At 41.4% G+C, this 16,025-nt stretch overlaps 1 protein-coding gene across 1 annotated transcript in view; it reads right to left on the minus strand.

Annotated features, from left to right (window-relative positions):
* EBF2 (EBF transcription factor 2) overlaps positions 1-16,025 on the minus strand; it is a 186,993-nt gene that overhangs the window by 68,258 nt on the left and 102,710 nt on the right. The gene's annotated exons all lie outside the window — the stretch shown is intronic.

Raw genomic sequence — 16,025 nt, forward strand, 5'->3', positions numbered from 1 at the left:
ATCTTCAATAATGTCTTCACTTTTCAAGAGAAATCATTCCAATGTTTTGCGCTTCTCTTTCAGACTCCCTGAATCCCATTTTGAACGATTCTAATAGGAAACCTGGTTTCTCTGTAGTCAGGAAACATGTGCACGTCTATTTTTCGACGTGCTTAATGGTTAAAACTCAGAGGGAAAGGGAGGGACTTGCTCTTCCCCCCTTAAACGTTGATGGGCTGAGTCTCCTACACACTATCTGAAGCAGAGCTTTAGATGGAAAGAGCCAGACAGGTCAAGTCAAGTCCCAAGTATTGACAGGGAAGTGGTTTGCTTGGGTTGGGATTTTTTTTTTTTTTTTCTGGATATTTTCTTCAGCTTTGCCCCACCAATTTCAAAATATGTACCAGTGGGAAAGAGTAGAGGGGAAGCAATTGTGATCCATGTGGAGATGGCTTTTGAGAAATGACTTGATGGCATTTAAACATGAAAGTAGAAAGCAATTAGTTAACAAATCTACATTTTTGGCTAATCGGTTTCCCCCTCATGTGTGCATTCCAGGAAATTTCTCTAGTTTTATTTTTTGGGCAGGAGGATTTTCCTCCACGAACATAGTAGTTTATGCTTGTAATTCATTCTCTCTCTTTTCCTCTTTCTCTCCTGTCTTCTCTTTCACCCCAGTTCCCAAGTTCAAGATGGTGTGATGTGCTTTTTAAGGACTTCATAAAAGTTGATGAGGGGAGATGAGCTGGGAAGAAGGGGTGACTGAATAAAAGAAACCAAGATGATACTTATACCAAAGCTCTATTTCATTTGAAAAGTACAACGGCTTGCCACCGTTCTAGCCACGAAGACCCATATTCACAGCTAATGTAACTTTCATGCCAAAAAAGGGAAAAAGAAAGAACGTGTAACCTGACAGGTAGCAGGTGGTACATATGGAATTATCATTGGCTATTAACACCAGGTCGGGTATCATATTAGCCACTTTCAGACTGCATTTGCAAAACCCACATAAAAATTTAAAACCAGGTATTTCAATATTCTGTCGCTGCCCTAGCAAAACAGATTTTCTTCTATTACTCATAGTAGAGTCAGCCGGCTTTCATTAGAATTTTTTTTAACTTTTTTTTTTCTTAAAGGAAGAACTAAACCTAGTTGATATAAAAGAGAAACTGGGACAAAAATCAGGTCAAGAATTTGATACAAAAGGCATTCAGATAAGGCTAATAATGTTCCAGAGTGTTGTCAGCTTTGCAGACTATGATTATGTTTTAGTCTAATCTCAACCCAATCCCTGTATCGACATGACGTTCCACGAATCAGTCATTATTTCCAATTGTTTTTTGTTTTGTTCTGTTTTCATTTAAACTTTATTGATTCTAAAGTCTCTATTAACTCTATAGCAATCACTAATTTTCTAGAGATTTCCAAATTTTATTACCAAACATGTAACTTCTTTTAAATGCCATGAAGAGACTTTTATGTTTCCCTTTCCTTCATTATCTGTAATACGATTGCGTTTTGTACTAACTTTGGTCATCTCACAGAGATCATCGCCAGCTAGTCAGTTGTCACTTCACCCATGAATAGATAACCAGCATCTCTTCTTTAATTTTCCCTTTGAAAAACTGCAGCTCCGAGAAAAGGTCTCATGATGAAACTAGAACCCATGCATACCCAGCAGTCTCCACTGGAGACAGAAATAGCCCCTGGGTACTTCTCCTGGGCCATCGGACATTTCTAGTCTTTTTCTTCCATACCATATCATATTGATGCTTATAAATATGCTGGATTACTAGAGCAAGATGAAACTGAGCCACCTTCTTTCAAGAAATGGAGGCTAGGCATAAAATCCTCCAGTCCATTTAAATTACTGGGATTTCTCACCCCAGGTTCAAAGAACAGCTAAATGTGAATGGGGCAAATTCATGTGACATCACAAGTCAGCCTCAGTTTGCTTAAAACAAGACCCTGATTTCATTTTAAGGTTTCGAAAGTCCTTGACAGAGCCCAGCTAAACTTCAGCTTTCCAAATAACATCCAAATGGATGAGATTTTTTTCCCTCTTTTTTAAACTTAGTTTTATGTTACACAGTGTTTTACAAGTCTAGGCCATTTCTAAAGATTAAGGTTGATTTTGGGTACTTATCCCTGCCCTTCATTAAAAGAGATCTAGTCCTATGGATGGATCTTGAGATTATTATGCTAAGCGAAATAAGTCAGACAGAAAAAACAGAGAAACATATAATTTCACTGATATGTGATATATGAACTAAAAGCAACAAAAGAACAAGACAAACAAATTAGAAACAAAAACTCATAGACACAGACAATAGTTTAGTGGTTACCAGAGGGTAAGGGGGCAGGGGGGTGGTAGATGAGGGTAAAGGGGATCAAATATATGGTGATGGAAAGAGAACTGACTGGGTGGCGAACACACAATGTGATTTATAGATGATGTAATACAGAATTGTACACCTGAAATCTATGTAACTTGAGTAACAATTGTCACCCCAATAAACTTTAATTAAAAAAAAGAGAGAGATCTATTCCTAAAGCCTGACACAGTACAATATGTGTCTACACTACACATTCACTTGGACCATATAATCAGGATGACTCAAATACAGAAAACCTTTCTTAAGAAAAAGACTGTGGGAATATTCGATATCTACAAAGATCCCAGACTTTAAAATGGTTCAAGCATCCATTTCCTTTGCCGAAACAGATATTATTGTGTACACACACACACACACACACACACACACGACACAGAGTAGCACAAAAAAGCATAAGTTGCATCTAGTCCCAAAAACTCAGTTGAGACTTTCAGTGCTGTTGGCTACCTCACCCCCCAAAATGCCTTTGAAAGAAGTGCCGATAAGCCAGATGAACCATCACAAGTTTTTTGGAATGTGGCAGAGTATGAAATAAATGACTAACATTTTAACATTGTGAGGGGAACAAAAGGCCTGGATCTTCAACACACTCACTATTGAATAATCTGGTTTTACCCAAATGAGCCTTCCCTGCCCTGGAGTTGAAAGTTGGGTCCGTGGTTTCTCCCCAAGCGGTGGATAATGGAACACAACCATTAAAGAAAAAATAAATAAATTCCCCCAGGGAGTCAGCAGCTGACCTGGAAGTAAAACATCTCCGCCCTTCAAACTCCAAAGCCACAGAGCCTGTTCTGCTTTCTCAGGGAGCTGCCAGGACTCAAATGAGCAGTAGGAGTGGGCCCAGGAGCATGGGAAAGCCATGGCCACAGCTCCCTGGGGAAGACGCACAGAGGTCACGCAGCCACGCTGAGAGAAAGGCAGCTCGGTCCAGCCCGGCATTCTCTGCGGACTCAGACATCAGTGATCTGATGGCAGCCTCTCCCTGTCAAATCCATGGGCTACCCCTAGAAATGATCCTCAAATGCCTCTGGCCCAACACCATCACAAGGAAGTCATCTTGTCTCAGACATGAGTCAGAATCTATTGGCTGCTCCTTCAACTGAATGGAAGCTATTAATGTCACCATTCCTCCTGATAGAATCCTACCTTGAAATAGGACAGAATCCGAAAAGTCAGGCCCATGTTGTTCACCATCCCTCAGTTTGCCAAGGTGATTCCAACAAAACTGTGCTAAACAAACAGCTAGGCATCCATGCCATGTCTAAAGTTCTTTATTTTTTAAGAAAAAAAAAAAAGGAGAGAGAGATTTCCTCACTCCAAGTAACATGACGGCTTGAAGTTTTCTTTTGATAATACAGGTACTAAGCTAATCAAAATGGGTTCCCATCTCCCTGCTTTGTTATCTAGGGTCTTGAGTTGGGGTGAGAGGTACATTTTTCGTTCAAGTTTGATATAAGTCAACTGAGAGACCCAGTGCAGTTTAGTTCATGTTCATTCAGTTTGTCCTAATCTTTATTATTTTGTTGGAAATATATTCTATTATGAGCCTGACCAAGATTATAATTACAACATCTTTTATGTTGTGAACAAAGTTAAGCTTTTATATTACAATTTAAAAAAAAAAAGTGATAAAGCAGTCAGTGAACTAATTTTGTTCTTAACTCAACTATTTTAACCTGGGCTGAATGTTTACCCTTCTCCTAATGAGATGACTCATTGAAAAGTGAAGATAAATGTCATCTACTTGTCATGTGATCTATAAAATTAATCTCCCATGCTTATGTTAATACCGATAATGTAATGTAGGAGGCAGTGTGACCTGTGGGATAAAACTTCAGATTAAAGAGAGCCTGTTCAATGACTGCCTGTATTACTGAGAATATTTTCACCTCTGTGCTTCACTTGCCTGCTGTCGCCCCTCAGACACATCCCTTCACATACCTTCCCTGCAAAATTGGGTAATACCTCTGAGAGAATTGCTGGGAGAATTACTTAGGTGCTTTGGAAAACAACTTAAAACACGTTTTAGAACTTTCTTGTGACATAGCAGATATTGTTAATACCCCTACCCTAGCGTCAGCCTTCTGGTAAATCACCATAACGCATTTAGCAAATTGTCTTTCTACTCTGTTAATAAACGATCTCACGCAGGTGATACTCCACCCAAAGGGTTCCGTTTATTTTCAGAGAATAAATCACACAGAAGGAGGGCGCAGTGGATAGTAATTAAGTCACCAAGTTAAGAAGGGATCAATGCTTACACTTGAGGGGTTAAACCAAGAGCTGATTGCATCAGGAAGGAATTTGTGTCCTGTATTCAGCTGTAAAATAAAGTGGGAGTTCTGTGTTTGGTGTCTGAGACATCTTTTGAAACACTAAATCAATTTAATGTCAATAATTGCCAGATATATGCTAGATTAAATGAACCAACACAGATAGCTTTGTTCACAGGGAAAACAGGGCCAAATGGCTTTCACGAGCATGACTAATCCCAAAGTTCTGGGGTTCAATAATCAGATTCTAAGCCTCAATTTGGACTCTTCGATATATAGTTTTGGCACAAGACATTACAGATCCAGCTAACCTATGGCTTTAACATACATGCTGAACATCAGAACAGCAAGATGACATTTTAAGCGCCCATATTAGCTACAATGGTGCCCGCTGGTGCTCGGAAATGCACCAGACTCAGAGAAAATAAGGAACTTGTTCTCCAGTGCAAGGCTGAGGCTTTTCCCAGACCTGTTTCTGGGGTGCTCTGGAAACACCTTCTTTGGCCTTCGGGGGACAGTCTTACCAGTGGTTTCAAAAACCAATCCTGTTTTCATAATCTCCAGCAGCCCTGTAATGCTAGTCATGTCGCTATAGTTGTGATTACAGGACCGAGTGTGGCCCTGTAACTTGGAGGGTTGGTAGTACATTCACCTCAGCCCCTGAGCATATTTCCTTGTTTTGGAAATTTTGACATAACTTCTCTCCTTGTAACTCTCTTGATTTTGAGAAGTTATGACAGATTTTATTCCTAAACAACCCTGTGAATTTCAGAACTTCTCTCTGGCACTCTTAACTGGAAAAAAATGGGCATTTCACAATACCAGGGGTGTGCAATATGGGCCAGGGAGCTCCTCAGTGACTTGTGAGGGTTGAAACTGGGGGATTGTCAGAGCCTGAGTTCCACCACGGACTTTGGGCACTTTTACAGCATCTCATGCGGACGTGCAGGGAAGTGCTGGCAAGCACTGGGGCTTTGCAGAAGGGATCTGTGGACAGTATCATGTGTCCGTCTTCGAGTCTCTAATTCCCAAGTCCACCCCCTCACCTCCTAACCCACCATTACATCACTTCAGCCAGTCCTTATGAATACACTTCATCAGCTGCCTTTTGAAATATGTGTGTGTGTGTGTGTGTGTGTGTGTGTGTGTGTGTGTGTGTGTGTGTCAAATGCCAGAAACACAGAATAGCTCTTCAGGGCCTAATCACTGGGCGGTCAAACCTCTGGATGGTCTCCTTTGGAGGTCTGTGCAAGCCTCAGGTCAGAGCAGCTGCCTCTGAGTCACAATAGGCTGTGGGGCCCCAAGTCCCCTCATAGCTCATCTGGGGAAAGGGAGAAAGTATGCAGCTTCCATTGCTATGATAGAAAGGAAGATTTTTTTATTTTCTTTGCATAGCCCTTAAAACCCATGCAGGGAATGCATTTTAAAGTCAAGTGTGACAATCCCTAGACCTTGGTTTTGAAATTCATAGACTCTGATTACAAATGTTCCTGAAGTGTACCAGCCAGTTCCTTGCAGGCTCTACTCCCCTGTAGTGTGTGTGTGTGTGTGTGTGTGTGTGTGTGTGTGTGTGTGTGTGTGTGTGTGATGATTATAATTATAATGGTTCTGGTATTTTCCCAATTTACATGATTGCAAATTATTCCTCAACCCCCACCCCAACCCAATAGAGGTTCTAAGGAGTCTTGACTCAAACATACAGACAGCTCAGAGGGGTGAAGAGAGTTGTCAGTCCTTCTACTACAAGCTAGGACCACCAGGTAAGGGCTCTGTGTCCCCATGTCCCAAGAGGCCACAATGCAATGTAGGATGAGGACCCCTTCATCCTCTCCATATGGTGGCCTGATCAAGGGTTTCTGTGAATTCTCTGGGACTGAATCAAAAGCAGGCTGACTCACCCAACTGTAGATGCCATTGCAAAACGAAGGTATTTAGGAAACATCATGTCTGGCCTATGAAGTCTCTCCTCCAACCCTCACCTTCCCTGTCTTTCTAATGTTCTTTCCAAGTCTTGCTAAGAAAAAATACACTATTGCTTGGATTGGCTGGTGATCAAGTCTCTTAGGAAATAGCCTGGAGAGGTGGAGAGGACTTGTGTCTCTGTGAGTTTAACATCAGTCTTCATACCTTGACTTTGACAAAGGAACATATCTCTTTCTCTACGAATCACCTTCTGTGATTCAAAGCATGCCACATTAAGGGTTTTCATTTAGTCAAAAAATCTGCATTGATTCTACTCTCCATGACGCTCATTGATACTTCATACATGTTCCACTTTGTGAAAGGTGAGGTATAAAGAATGATGGCCAACCCAAGATGCAGGAGTCCTTTCCAGACTTCCAGGCTATTTCCTAAGAGATTTTATCATCATTTTATCAACCTAGGCAATAGTTTATTATTTTATAGGAAGACTTGAGAAGTATACTAGAAAGTTGTATTCATCACCTTTGAAGCAATCCAAATTCACCAAACTACATGTAAGGTACGAGAAAAGCATCTCCAACAGATCAGATTATCTTTTGGAATCAAGAAGGAAGTCCAGATGATCTTGGGCCAGCAAGAAGACTTAGAAGTCCCAGGATTCAGCAACAGAAGAGAGTTTCAGGACAGTTAGTTTTGATTGCACTTGGCTGGACTGTAGTGTCCAGTTATTTAACCAAACACTACTCTAGGTGTTGCTGTGAAAGAATTTTGTAAATGTGGTTAACATTTACAATCAGTTGACTTTAAGTAAAGGAAATTACCCTTGATAAAAGGGGTGGGCCTCATTCAGTTCGTTGAAAGTCTTTAAGAGCAGAAACTGATGTTTTCACAGAAGCAATTCTGCCTCAAGATGACCGTATCAATTCCTGCCTGAATTTCCAGGCTGCCAGCCTATCCTCTGGGTTGTGGACATGCCAACCCCCACCCCACAACTGTATGAGCCAATTCCATAAGATGCTTTAAAATAAATTACATATATGTAATATACACATAAAATCCCCTATTGGTTTCTCTCTAAAGAGAACTTCCATTATCATGGAACCTTGAAAACACAAAAGAACCGAACAGCACCAAATAATGGGCAATTTTCTGCCTGGGTGGAGAACTCCTGAGTGAGTTGTCTTGTTCATAGTACACATTAAACCTCCTCGGGACCTTCCTTCTGAGTGTTTGAAGAGGGGCAGGAGTGAGGAAGAGGAAATATCACTGTGATTTCTGCTGCTGTGGCTTTACAACCCTTATTTTTGCATATAAGGCCAAAAAGTACTCAAATGGAACTTAACTCCTAAACAGAGTGAGTTTATGTGATATTGTTATTATTATGACCTAGCAATAATTAAAGTGTGTCAAGTATTGTGTGTGTGTTTGTTTGTTTTTCTTCTCCGAGAAATTCCCTGTTTTTCCAGAAGGGTTATATAACTCTGATTAAGAAAAACTTGTCAAGAATAAAACCTGGCTGGGCTGGCCCGGTGGCTCAGGCGGTTAGAGCTCCATGCTCCTAACTCCGAAGGCTGCCAGTTCGATTCCCACATGGGCCAGTGGGTTCTCAACCACAAGGTTGCCAGTTCAACTCCTCGAGTCCCGCAAGGGATGGTGGGCTCCGCCCCCTGCAACTAAGATTGAACACGGCACCTTGAGCTGAGCTGCCTCCCGGATGGCTCAGTTGGTTGGAGTGCGGGCTCTCAACCACAAGGTTGCCAGTTCAACTCCCGCGAGAGATGGTGGGCTGTGCCCCCTGCAACTAGAAACAGCAACTGGACCTGGAGCTGAGCTGCGTCCTCCACAACTAAGATTGAAAGGACAACAACTTGACTTGGAAAAAGTCCTAGAAGTACACACTGTTCCCCAATAAAGTCCTGTTCCCCTTAAAAAAAAAAAAATCATCAAACTGTACATTTAAAAAAAAGAAGAAGAAGAAAACCTGGCTGACATTGCCTCAGAAAGAGAGAATGTATTTATTCCATTCAATGAAAATAGAAATATAGGGAATCTTGTCCAAAAGGAACAAGGCTTGTTCCCTTTCCTCCACGAAACTACAGCCAAATTTTAATCAACTGTCAGAAATGGGATTTCCCCTAATTAAAAGGGGAAAGAAATGGGTTAGAATCTGGTTCTTCTTTAGAGTGAATTCAGTCAGGAAAATAAAACACACACACACACACACACACACACACACACACACACACACACACACACACAGTTAGCATGGATTCCTGAAACATTTACCCTGCTTTCTTGGGGCTCTTTGGCATCTCAAATGGACATGCTGAATTTCCTCATGCTGTAGGAGGAGGAGAACCTCTTAGAAACTTGGTCTTTATGAGCTTAAGTCTTACCTATGAAAGAGAGTAAGAGAAGGCACACAAACTATTCATTTGCTCATCTAACACATTCCACCATGGAGATGGAGAGTGGAAATGACCTAGTGGACTGGTCTAGACCCTTTTCCACCAGGAAGTGGATGAAGTCAAACTACAAACAGACCATGAACTATTCCCTGCTCTCCCAGATGCACTTGCTACATGCAAGCATGGTGTGCCCCTACCAGACAGAGCGACTAGTGAGATGCCTCCAAGTCAACACTCAGTTCATGAGAGTTGTCAGTATTATTACTATCTATTCAAAAAGAACTGTGTAGAGAGACTCACTTGAAAATAATACAGCTACCTAATGCTTCCTGAGTGTTGACCAGTGATTGGTTTGCTTGTATTAATTCATTTGAATGCTGACAAGGATCTGGTGAGATATGTAGCATTAATAGCCCATTTTACACAGATGGGGGAACTGAGATATGAAGAGGTTAGGGCACTTGTACAAAGTCGCTCAGCAACCATATGGTGGAGAAGAGAGATGAGCCCGGATATTCTGGCGTCAGAGCTGACTTACCCAGTGCACTGGTCCAACTCTCGTCAGGGGAGAAGTGATCACTGTGATTTCTCTTTTTTTCCTCTGAAGCATATTATCAGAGTCCATGGTGACTTAAATCACTGAATACAATACTTATGAAGACCAGACACTCAATAAAGCTATTTATTGTGTGGTTATTCCATTTTTAAGGCAGAAAACTTCTCTATTTTAATATTTATTTACTTTGTTCCTTTCTGTCAGGTACTTTTTTCCTTCCTGCTTTTGAAACAGTTTAAGTTCTATCCATCTTTCAGGGTCCACACACGTTATCTCCTTTATAAATCTTGATTCTTTGGTTCCCAGCGTTGCCCCCTCTTCACCATATCTACACACACTCATGAGGAAGGTAATAATACGTACCAGTCCTGGGGGAACCTTAACAGCTCCTTTCTCCACCCCTCATCCCCACCACTAAGCTCCCAGGCCTTATCCAGATCTAGATAACTAATGGGAAGAGTAATCATAATGGTGGAATTGTGTTAGAAAGGGCTAGGTTTACAAGAGGAGGCAGGAGGAGATTGAGAGAAAGGGGGGAGAGAGAGAGAGAGAGAACTTAGAGGAATGAAGGATGAGGAACGGGGATATAGACTCAGTAGACCTGGTACCTGAGAATGAGAGAGATGGAGAACAAAAAAATGAGCAAATCTTAGGAGCTGAATTCCTTTTCATACTAGAATGACTTTCAGCTACCGAAATATTTGGGTGTGACCCCATGCTGAGACCAAAGGCACACGTGACCTTTCGTTTATTCGGATCACATCTCCAAGGCTCATCCAAGATCATGTGCACTTCTTGACTGCACTACTTACTTGGTTCTTAATCTTACACCAACTCACATTATTTCAAGTGGTGTAGGGGGAAAAAGTTCTGGAAGACCTGGGCCCATTGCTTCATAGCTGTGTGACGTTAGGGAAATCACTGAACTGCTCTGAGCCTCCCTAATAATATCTGCCTATTAGAAGCAAGGAAGACATTATACATGAAAATGTGCGGGGAATCATAAAGGGCTGTATAAATATTACCATCGCTCCGTGTCTAGCTGGGACTCATTAAAATGTTATTGATGGATTAACTGATTGATTAGTGCTGGCCAGCTTTCTTAAAAGTTTCCTCATTTAGTTGAGAAGTGGTATAGCGATGTAAGTCGAGTGACATCCAAGAAAATCCACTTTGGGCTTCACAGCAACCTTGTCCAAGGGATTTTTAAGTTTATAAATTTACTTGCAAACAAACCTCTTTCTGTTGTTCTGTGAATTTCACTTGGGTTGGGATGAAATTTTTCAGAAGAAATGGGAATGTCATTTTGGCTAAATGCACGTTTGAGGTTGAAAGAACCTGGATTCCAAAAATCTAAGGTGAGATGTCAGGGTTGCCAACCCCCCGAACTAGCTCTGGACACACAGTAGGCCTTTCTAAAAACACTGGAGATTGGATAGAGTCTTGAATCCAACCATCCATTTATTTCTGAGTACGCAACTGCCTAGTAAGGTTTTTGTGAAACAACTCAGTACCTACATGACCTCATGAAAACAAAAATGACTTGAAGTTGAATAGAGTTGAAGCAAATGAAACTTCAAATTAAATTTTTATTGAAATTCTCATTGTCAGCCGACATTTTCAATTTTCATTTCCCTGCCTCAGCCCATTTTGCCATAGAAACTTGGATGTTTTCATTGAACAGCAGCCAGTGAGCATTGGACTGAAGGGGCACACTATAAATTTGGAAAAATAAATAAATGCTTCAGAACTTCCACTTGAAAAACCACAGCTAAAAATGAAATCAAATCTGACCCACCCCTTTTCTTTTAAATTGTGGGAACAGACTCAGTCTGCCTCAATTTTTAAGCCCATATTAAATTTTATACAAGCACCTTCAAGATCAATGCATGGCCTGGTCCAAAGCAATTGTGGAACCTTTGACTCATAGAGCAAGGTTTGGAGAACTTGAACCAGAAGGTATCATCTCTCCTACACCATGTTCCTTAATAAACATGTGTGCTTAAAAAATAAAAAGGGAAGAAAAAGCGGTTATTGGGCATAGAGAGAATAATTCACTCTAAATTGCTCCTTTGATGAATGTGGACAAAAGAATAAAATTTGTCACCCAGCTAATATTACCATCAATATTTTGTCCAGCTACATTCCTTCCAATTTAAAAACAGTTCAATATCCCTTTTACCTTCAAGTAGCAGCACTTAATAAACAGTGATGGATGGTTTTTATTTTTGTTCGCATCTCAGTCTTCCCTGCTTCTGTTACAAGGGGACTATTTTGCTTGGGGGAAATGTAGATCTTCCGTCTTTCTTTCATTGACATGCATCCCTCAAGGAAAGACAGCCATATTTAATTCATAACCCCCATCGGCTACACAAACATACAACTTCCCATCAATTAGGCAACACAGAGATGTTGTTAAAAATCAATGAGCTTATTATTAAATATATTTTTTTCATGTAGCAATAATAGTTATTGCTGCACTATTGTTATTACTGCAATGTCAGCTGTTTAGGCAGCTTTCAGAGAGTTTGATTGGTTTTGATGTTGCTAGCAAGGCATTCTATGAAAGGAGAGACCTGGGTGAGGCTTTCTCTTCCGTCTTCTGCCATATTTAGAAGCCATCAAGCGAAGAGGGAAAATGAATGCAGTACTGGAAGCAACCTTGGATTGGAGGCAGAAGACCTGGGTTCTAGTCCCAGCTCTGCACATAACTAGCAGTGTGACCTTGGGTAAGTCCCTTCTCCATTTTGGGCCTCACTTTCCTCATTTCTGAAAATGAGAGGGTTATCCTACGTGATTGCTGAAGCCCCTCCATTCCAAAATGTAGGATTTTTTAATAATAGTTGTTTTACTAGCAAAGGAAACAGGAAAATATTGGTTGAATTCAGCAACTCTTAATTATTCCTTTTCAAAACACTCTTGATTTAAAAAAAAAAAAAAGAAGAAGAAGAAGAAGGGGGTAGAGCTGGGGAAATGCTACTGAATCTGGAACAGACGCTAAATTGATCCGAAAACTAAATATGCCCATATTTATGTTTTCATCCTCGTTGTGTGTTTATTAAAAATAATTTTGATATTTTGACACATGCCACTACTGTGGGAGCCTCCTGCCTACAAACAGAGATGTTAAAACTGTGCCAGCACATGCAAAGGTTAAAAACAACATTGCACAGATTTTGGCAACGACATCATATGCTGTCTGGCCACAGCTGATCTGAACTGAGTCCCCCGTAATTACAGGAGAAGGTGGAACAGGTTTGCTGCTAATTGGAAAATTCTGCAAATGGCAGCACTGAAGTAAATTGACAGTCGTTAGAATATTAGCAAAATGAGAGTACTGATTAGTAAAAAGCTCAGATGCAGACTTTTTTTTTTTACTGCCGGATTCTACTGGCAAATTGATAATAAAAGCTGAACTTAATAATAACAGCTGTTATTTGACCTGGTAATATTTTTTTTAATCTGTTGCTGTTCCCAGACCAATAACAAATAAAGAGGGTCTGTATCCACTGTTGCAAAATTATTTTGAATCCCAAAAGGTATATTCAGACTCAGTGAAGGAAAACCGTGCTTAAAGGGGCAGCCCATCAATATTCACGTTCTAATGAAAGAGCATTCACTTGCAAAGCTGTGAGTCGTCTTGTCTTCACCACCTTCCAACAGGTCTTGTTAGACATGCTGGAGTGTTCGTGTGTCCTTTTCAGAACGGGGCCTGAATCCTAGTTCCAGTTCACTTTAAATCTGAGACTGGTAAAAATGTCAAAGTTAACTTATTTTTCACTTTAAAGAGGACAGGAAGGGAAGTTGGATGTTGTCAGACTCGGAGGCTTCCATCACCACTTAGCTGTTTGTACTTATTATTTTTTGACCATTGTAGGCAGAGAAACATAGATGAGGAGGGATTTGGGACTGGACATGTTAATTAGAAATGTTGCCATGAATCTATGGAAAAGGGACTTGTGGCCTCACCACACATAGCTACACATTATGCGGACACACGTGAATATGCCCAGAAGACCTCCATTTGGGGGAGCACCGATCCCCTTTTGATGGGAGTATAAGTAGGTACAATCTTTCACGCTGTATAGCAATATGGGTCAGAAGCCTTAAAAATGCATATGGCTTTTGACCCAGCAATTCTCTTTTAAGGGTTTGCCCCCGAAGAGTCATGCATATGCCTAACCCTTTACTTACAAAAGATGTTCCTTGCAGCATTGTTTATAATAAATATAACAGTGGGAACCACACTTGCCTGGAAATGAATAATTGACTGTGATATACAAAGGAATACTACATGATTATTTAAAATATGTTGTAGACTATTAAATGATTCTGAAAGATAGTCTAGCTAGTTTTTTAAAAAACAAACTACAAAAAAATAAACATAGGATACTGGTTCTTTTTAAACTAGGGACACAGAGACAAGACTGGAAGAGGACTAACTAAGGACTAACTACTGGTTATTCCTGACTGGTGAGTCAATGGGTAGTTTTCATTTTATTCTCTTTTCCTCGTCCATGTTTTCTAAATTTTCTAAAATGATAATGCATTGTGCAAGTCGGAATAAAATACACAAATTATTTTTAGAAATAATAAAAAAGAATCTCTAGAGGGTTCCCGTCTAGAGGGTTCCTGTTAAGTAAAACTTCATTCAGTGGCAGGAGGACCAACAGCATGCCTGAATGGCAAGTCGGCACCGTTTACTGTGAACTCTGCCTGACAATATAAGACACCTTCTGTCCAAGGAAGGGAAAGAGTCAGCTGAGAGTAGATCTTAAAACTCTAGGTGAAGAACAGGCCTACACACACCCCCCAACATTCTTTTTGATATCTGGTCTCTGAAAACACAGGTCAGCAACACTTTAGGCCCTTATAGAGACAGACTTCCTTTTATGACTTTGGGCTTCACGCTTTGGTAATTTCGCCATTTGCTTTTGCCCTTATTATGATAACACAGAAGAACCTCACTTATGTTGAATCAGTCAGGAGGGAGTCATTGCGATTTTCAAATTTTGTCCATCCCCTGGAGGAATGGGGGTTTGGACCCACACAAATCCAAACTCCGCCCACAGCCTCACGCGGCACACTCTGTCCGTGTATTCTAACAAGTCAAGTTCACTCCTAACTAGCTGCAGTCATGCTGCACAGGGCCCTGCTGACGGCTCTCTGCACAGTTCACCTCGGCAACAAAATTGTGAGTGGCTTCAGCTCTCATGACACTCCCCGTACTTGAATATCAGCCAAGAAGTTGAGTGAGGCTGCAGCATTTCAGAGCTGGCCTGAGAGCACGTGTACACGTGCTGGGGCACGGACGAATGCATTGCATTTCTTAACAGGTCTGCTTTTTTAAAAATTCGTATTAACATCCTACGGCACCACTGCCAAAAACATAAAATTCCAAAGGCAAATCCCCTAAGTTAGAGCACTGCCAGAACCGAGCCAATAGGCTCTGCCCAGGGACTGTAAATTGCCACAGTTGCTTCTAGCAGGGAGCCCAAAGCCCACCCCATTAGTTGCAGCCCCAGGACCAAGCGACTTTCAAGCTGTTTCTCGCCAGAGTGTGGGTGGGCAACGGGCAGGATCCCAACGCGACAAGTAGACTCAATTGACTGTAACCCAGAATTTTTTTTTTAAGTGGCTTTTTCGGATGGTGGGACCCAGGCCCTGCATCCTTCATTCTTACTAACAGTTATGCATCAGGAAAACAAAGCGATGAGGAGGGGGAGGTGGGGGTGTCACTGCAGCCAGTGTGTGCCAAATACAGTTAAGGGTGGAGAGGGAGGTAGGATTGGAAAGGGGGGTAAAAAATCAAGTCACTTTCAATCAAGTGTCACACCTTTAAATAGTGGTTAAATCTTTGCATTATGCAGCTCATCCCTTTACAACATGGGGTTCCCTTAGAGAATTCCCTGTTTACACTGGGAATTCCTCCAGGGCCGCATCAATAAAGCTGAACAGATGTCAGGGTGGAATGCCAGCGGCAGTGGCTGTTGTCAGGGCTACTGGGAAGGGAGGCACAGAACAATGAGAGAGGCATCTGCTACACAAAGCCCTCACGCGTGGGTCAGGTTCTGCCAGTGTGTAGAGATTCCACCCTACCCTTTGTCTGGGCACATTGCCTTTCTTGTTTCTCGATGACAAGGGCTGACACATGTCACCCGGCCCTATCAGGAGTGTTATTTGTTTGCCACTTGCATATGCACCAGTGTTCCTGACCTCCCCCTGCATCTCGGCAGAATGCACTGAGCAGGGCTCCAACTCTCCCGCGCTGCCCCAATCTACAATTTCATTATGCACTTTGAGTGGAAAGTGGGATGTAGATGTCCTTCTTTTTAATTAAAAACATGATTGATGAGACTTAACTGACAGTAGGAAATGCAATTTAAATATTCCTTAAAGAGGCACTAACCCTGTTTGTGTGGCGAGGGTTGTGTTCGGCTCCAAAGTTGCAACCGGCAGGAGAAGAGAAATGAAAATAAAAGCCCCG

Source organism: Rhinolophus sinicus, chromosome 15 (assembly GCF_057876585.1).
Source record: "Rhinolophus sinicus isolate RSI-liver-muscle chromosome 15, RSI-T2T, whole genome shotgun sequence".
NCBI lineage: Eukaryota > Metazoa > Chordata > Mammalia > Chiroptera > Rhinolophidae > Rhinolophus > Rhinolophus sinicus.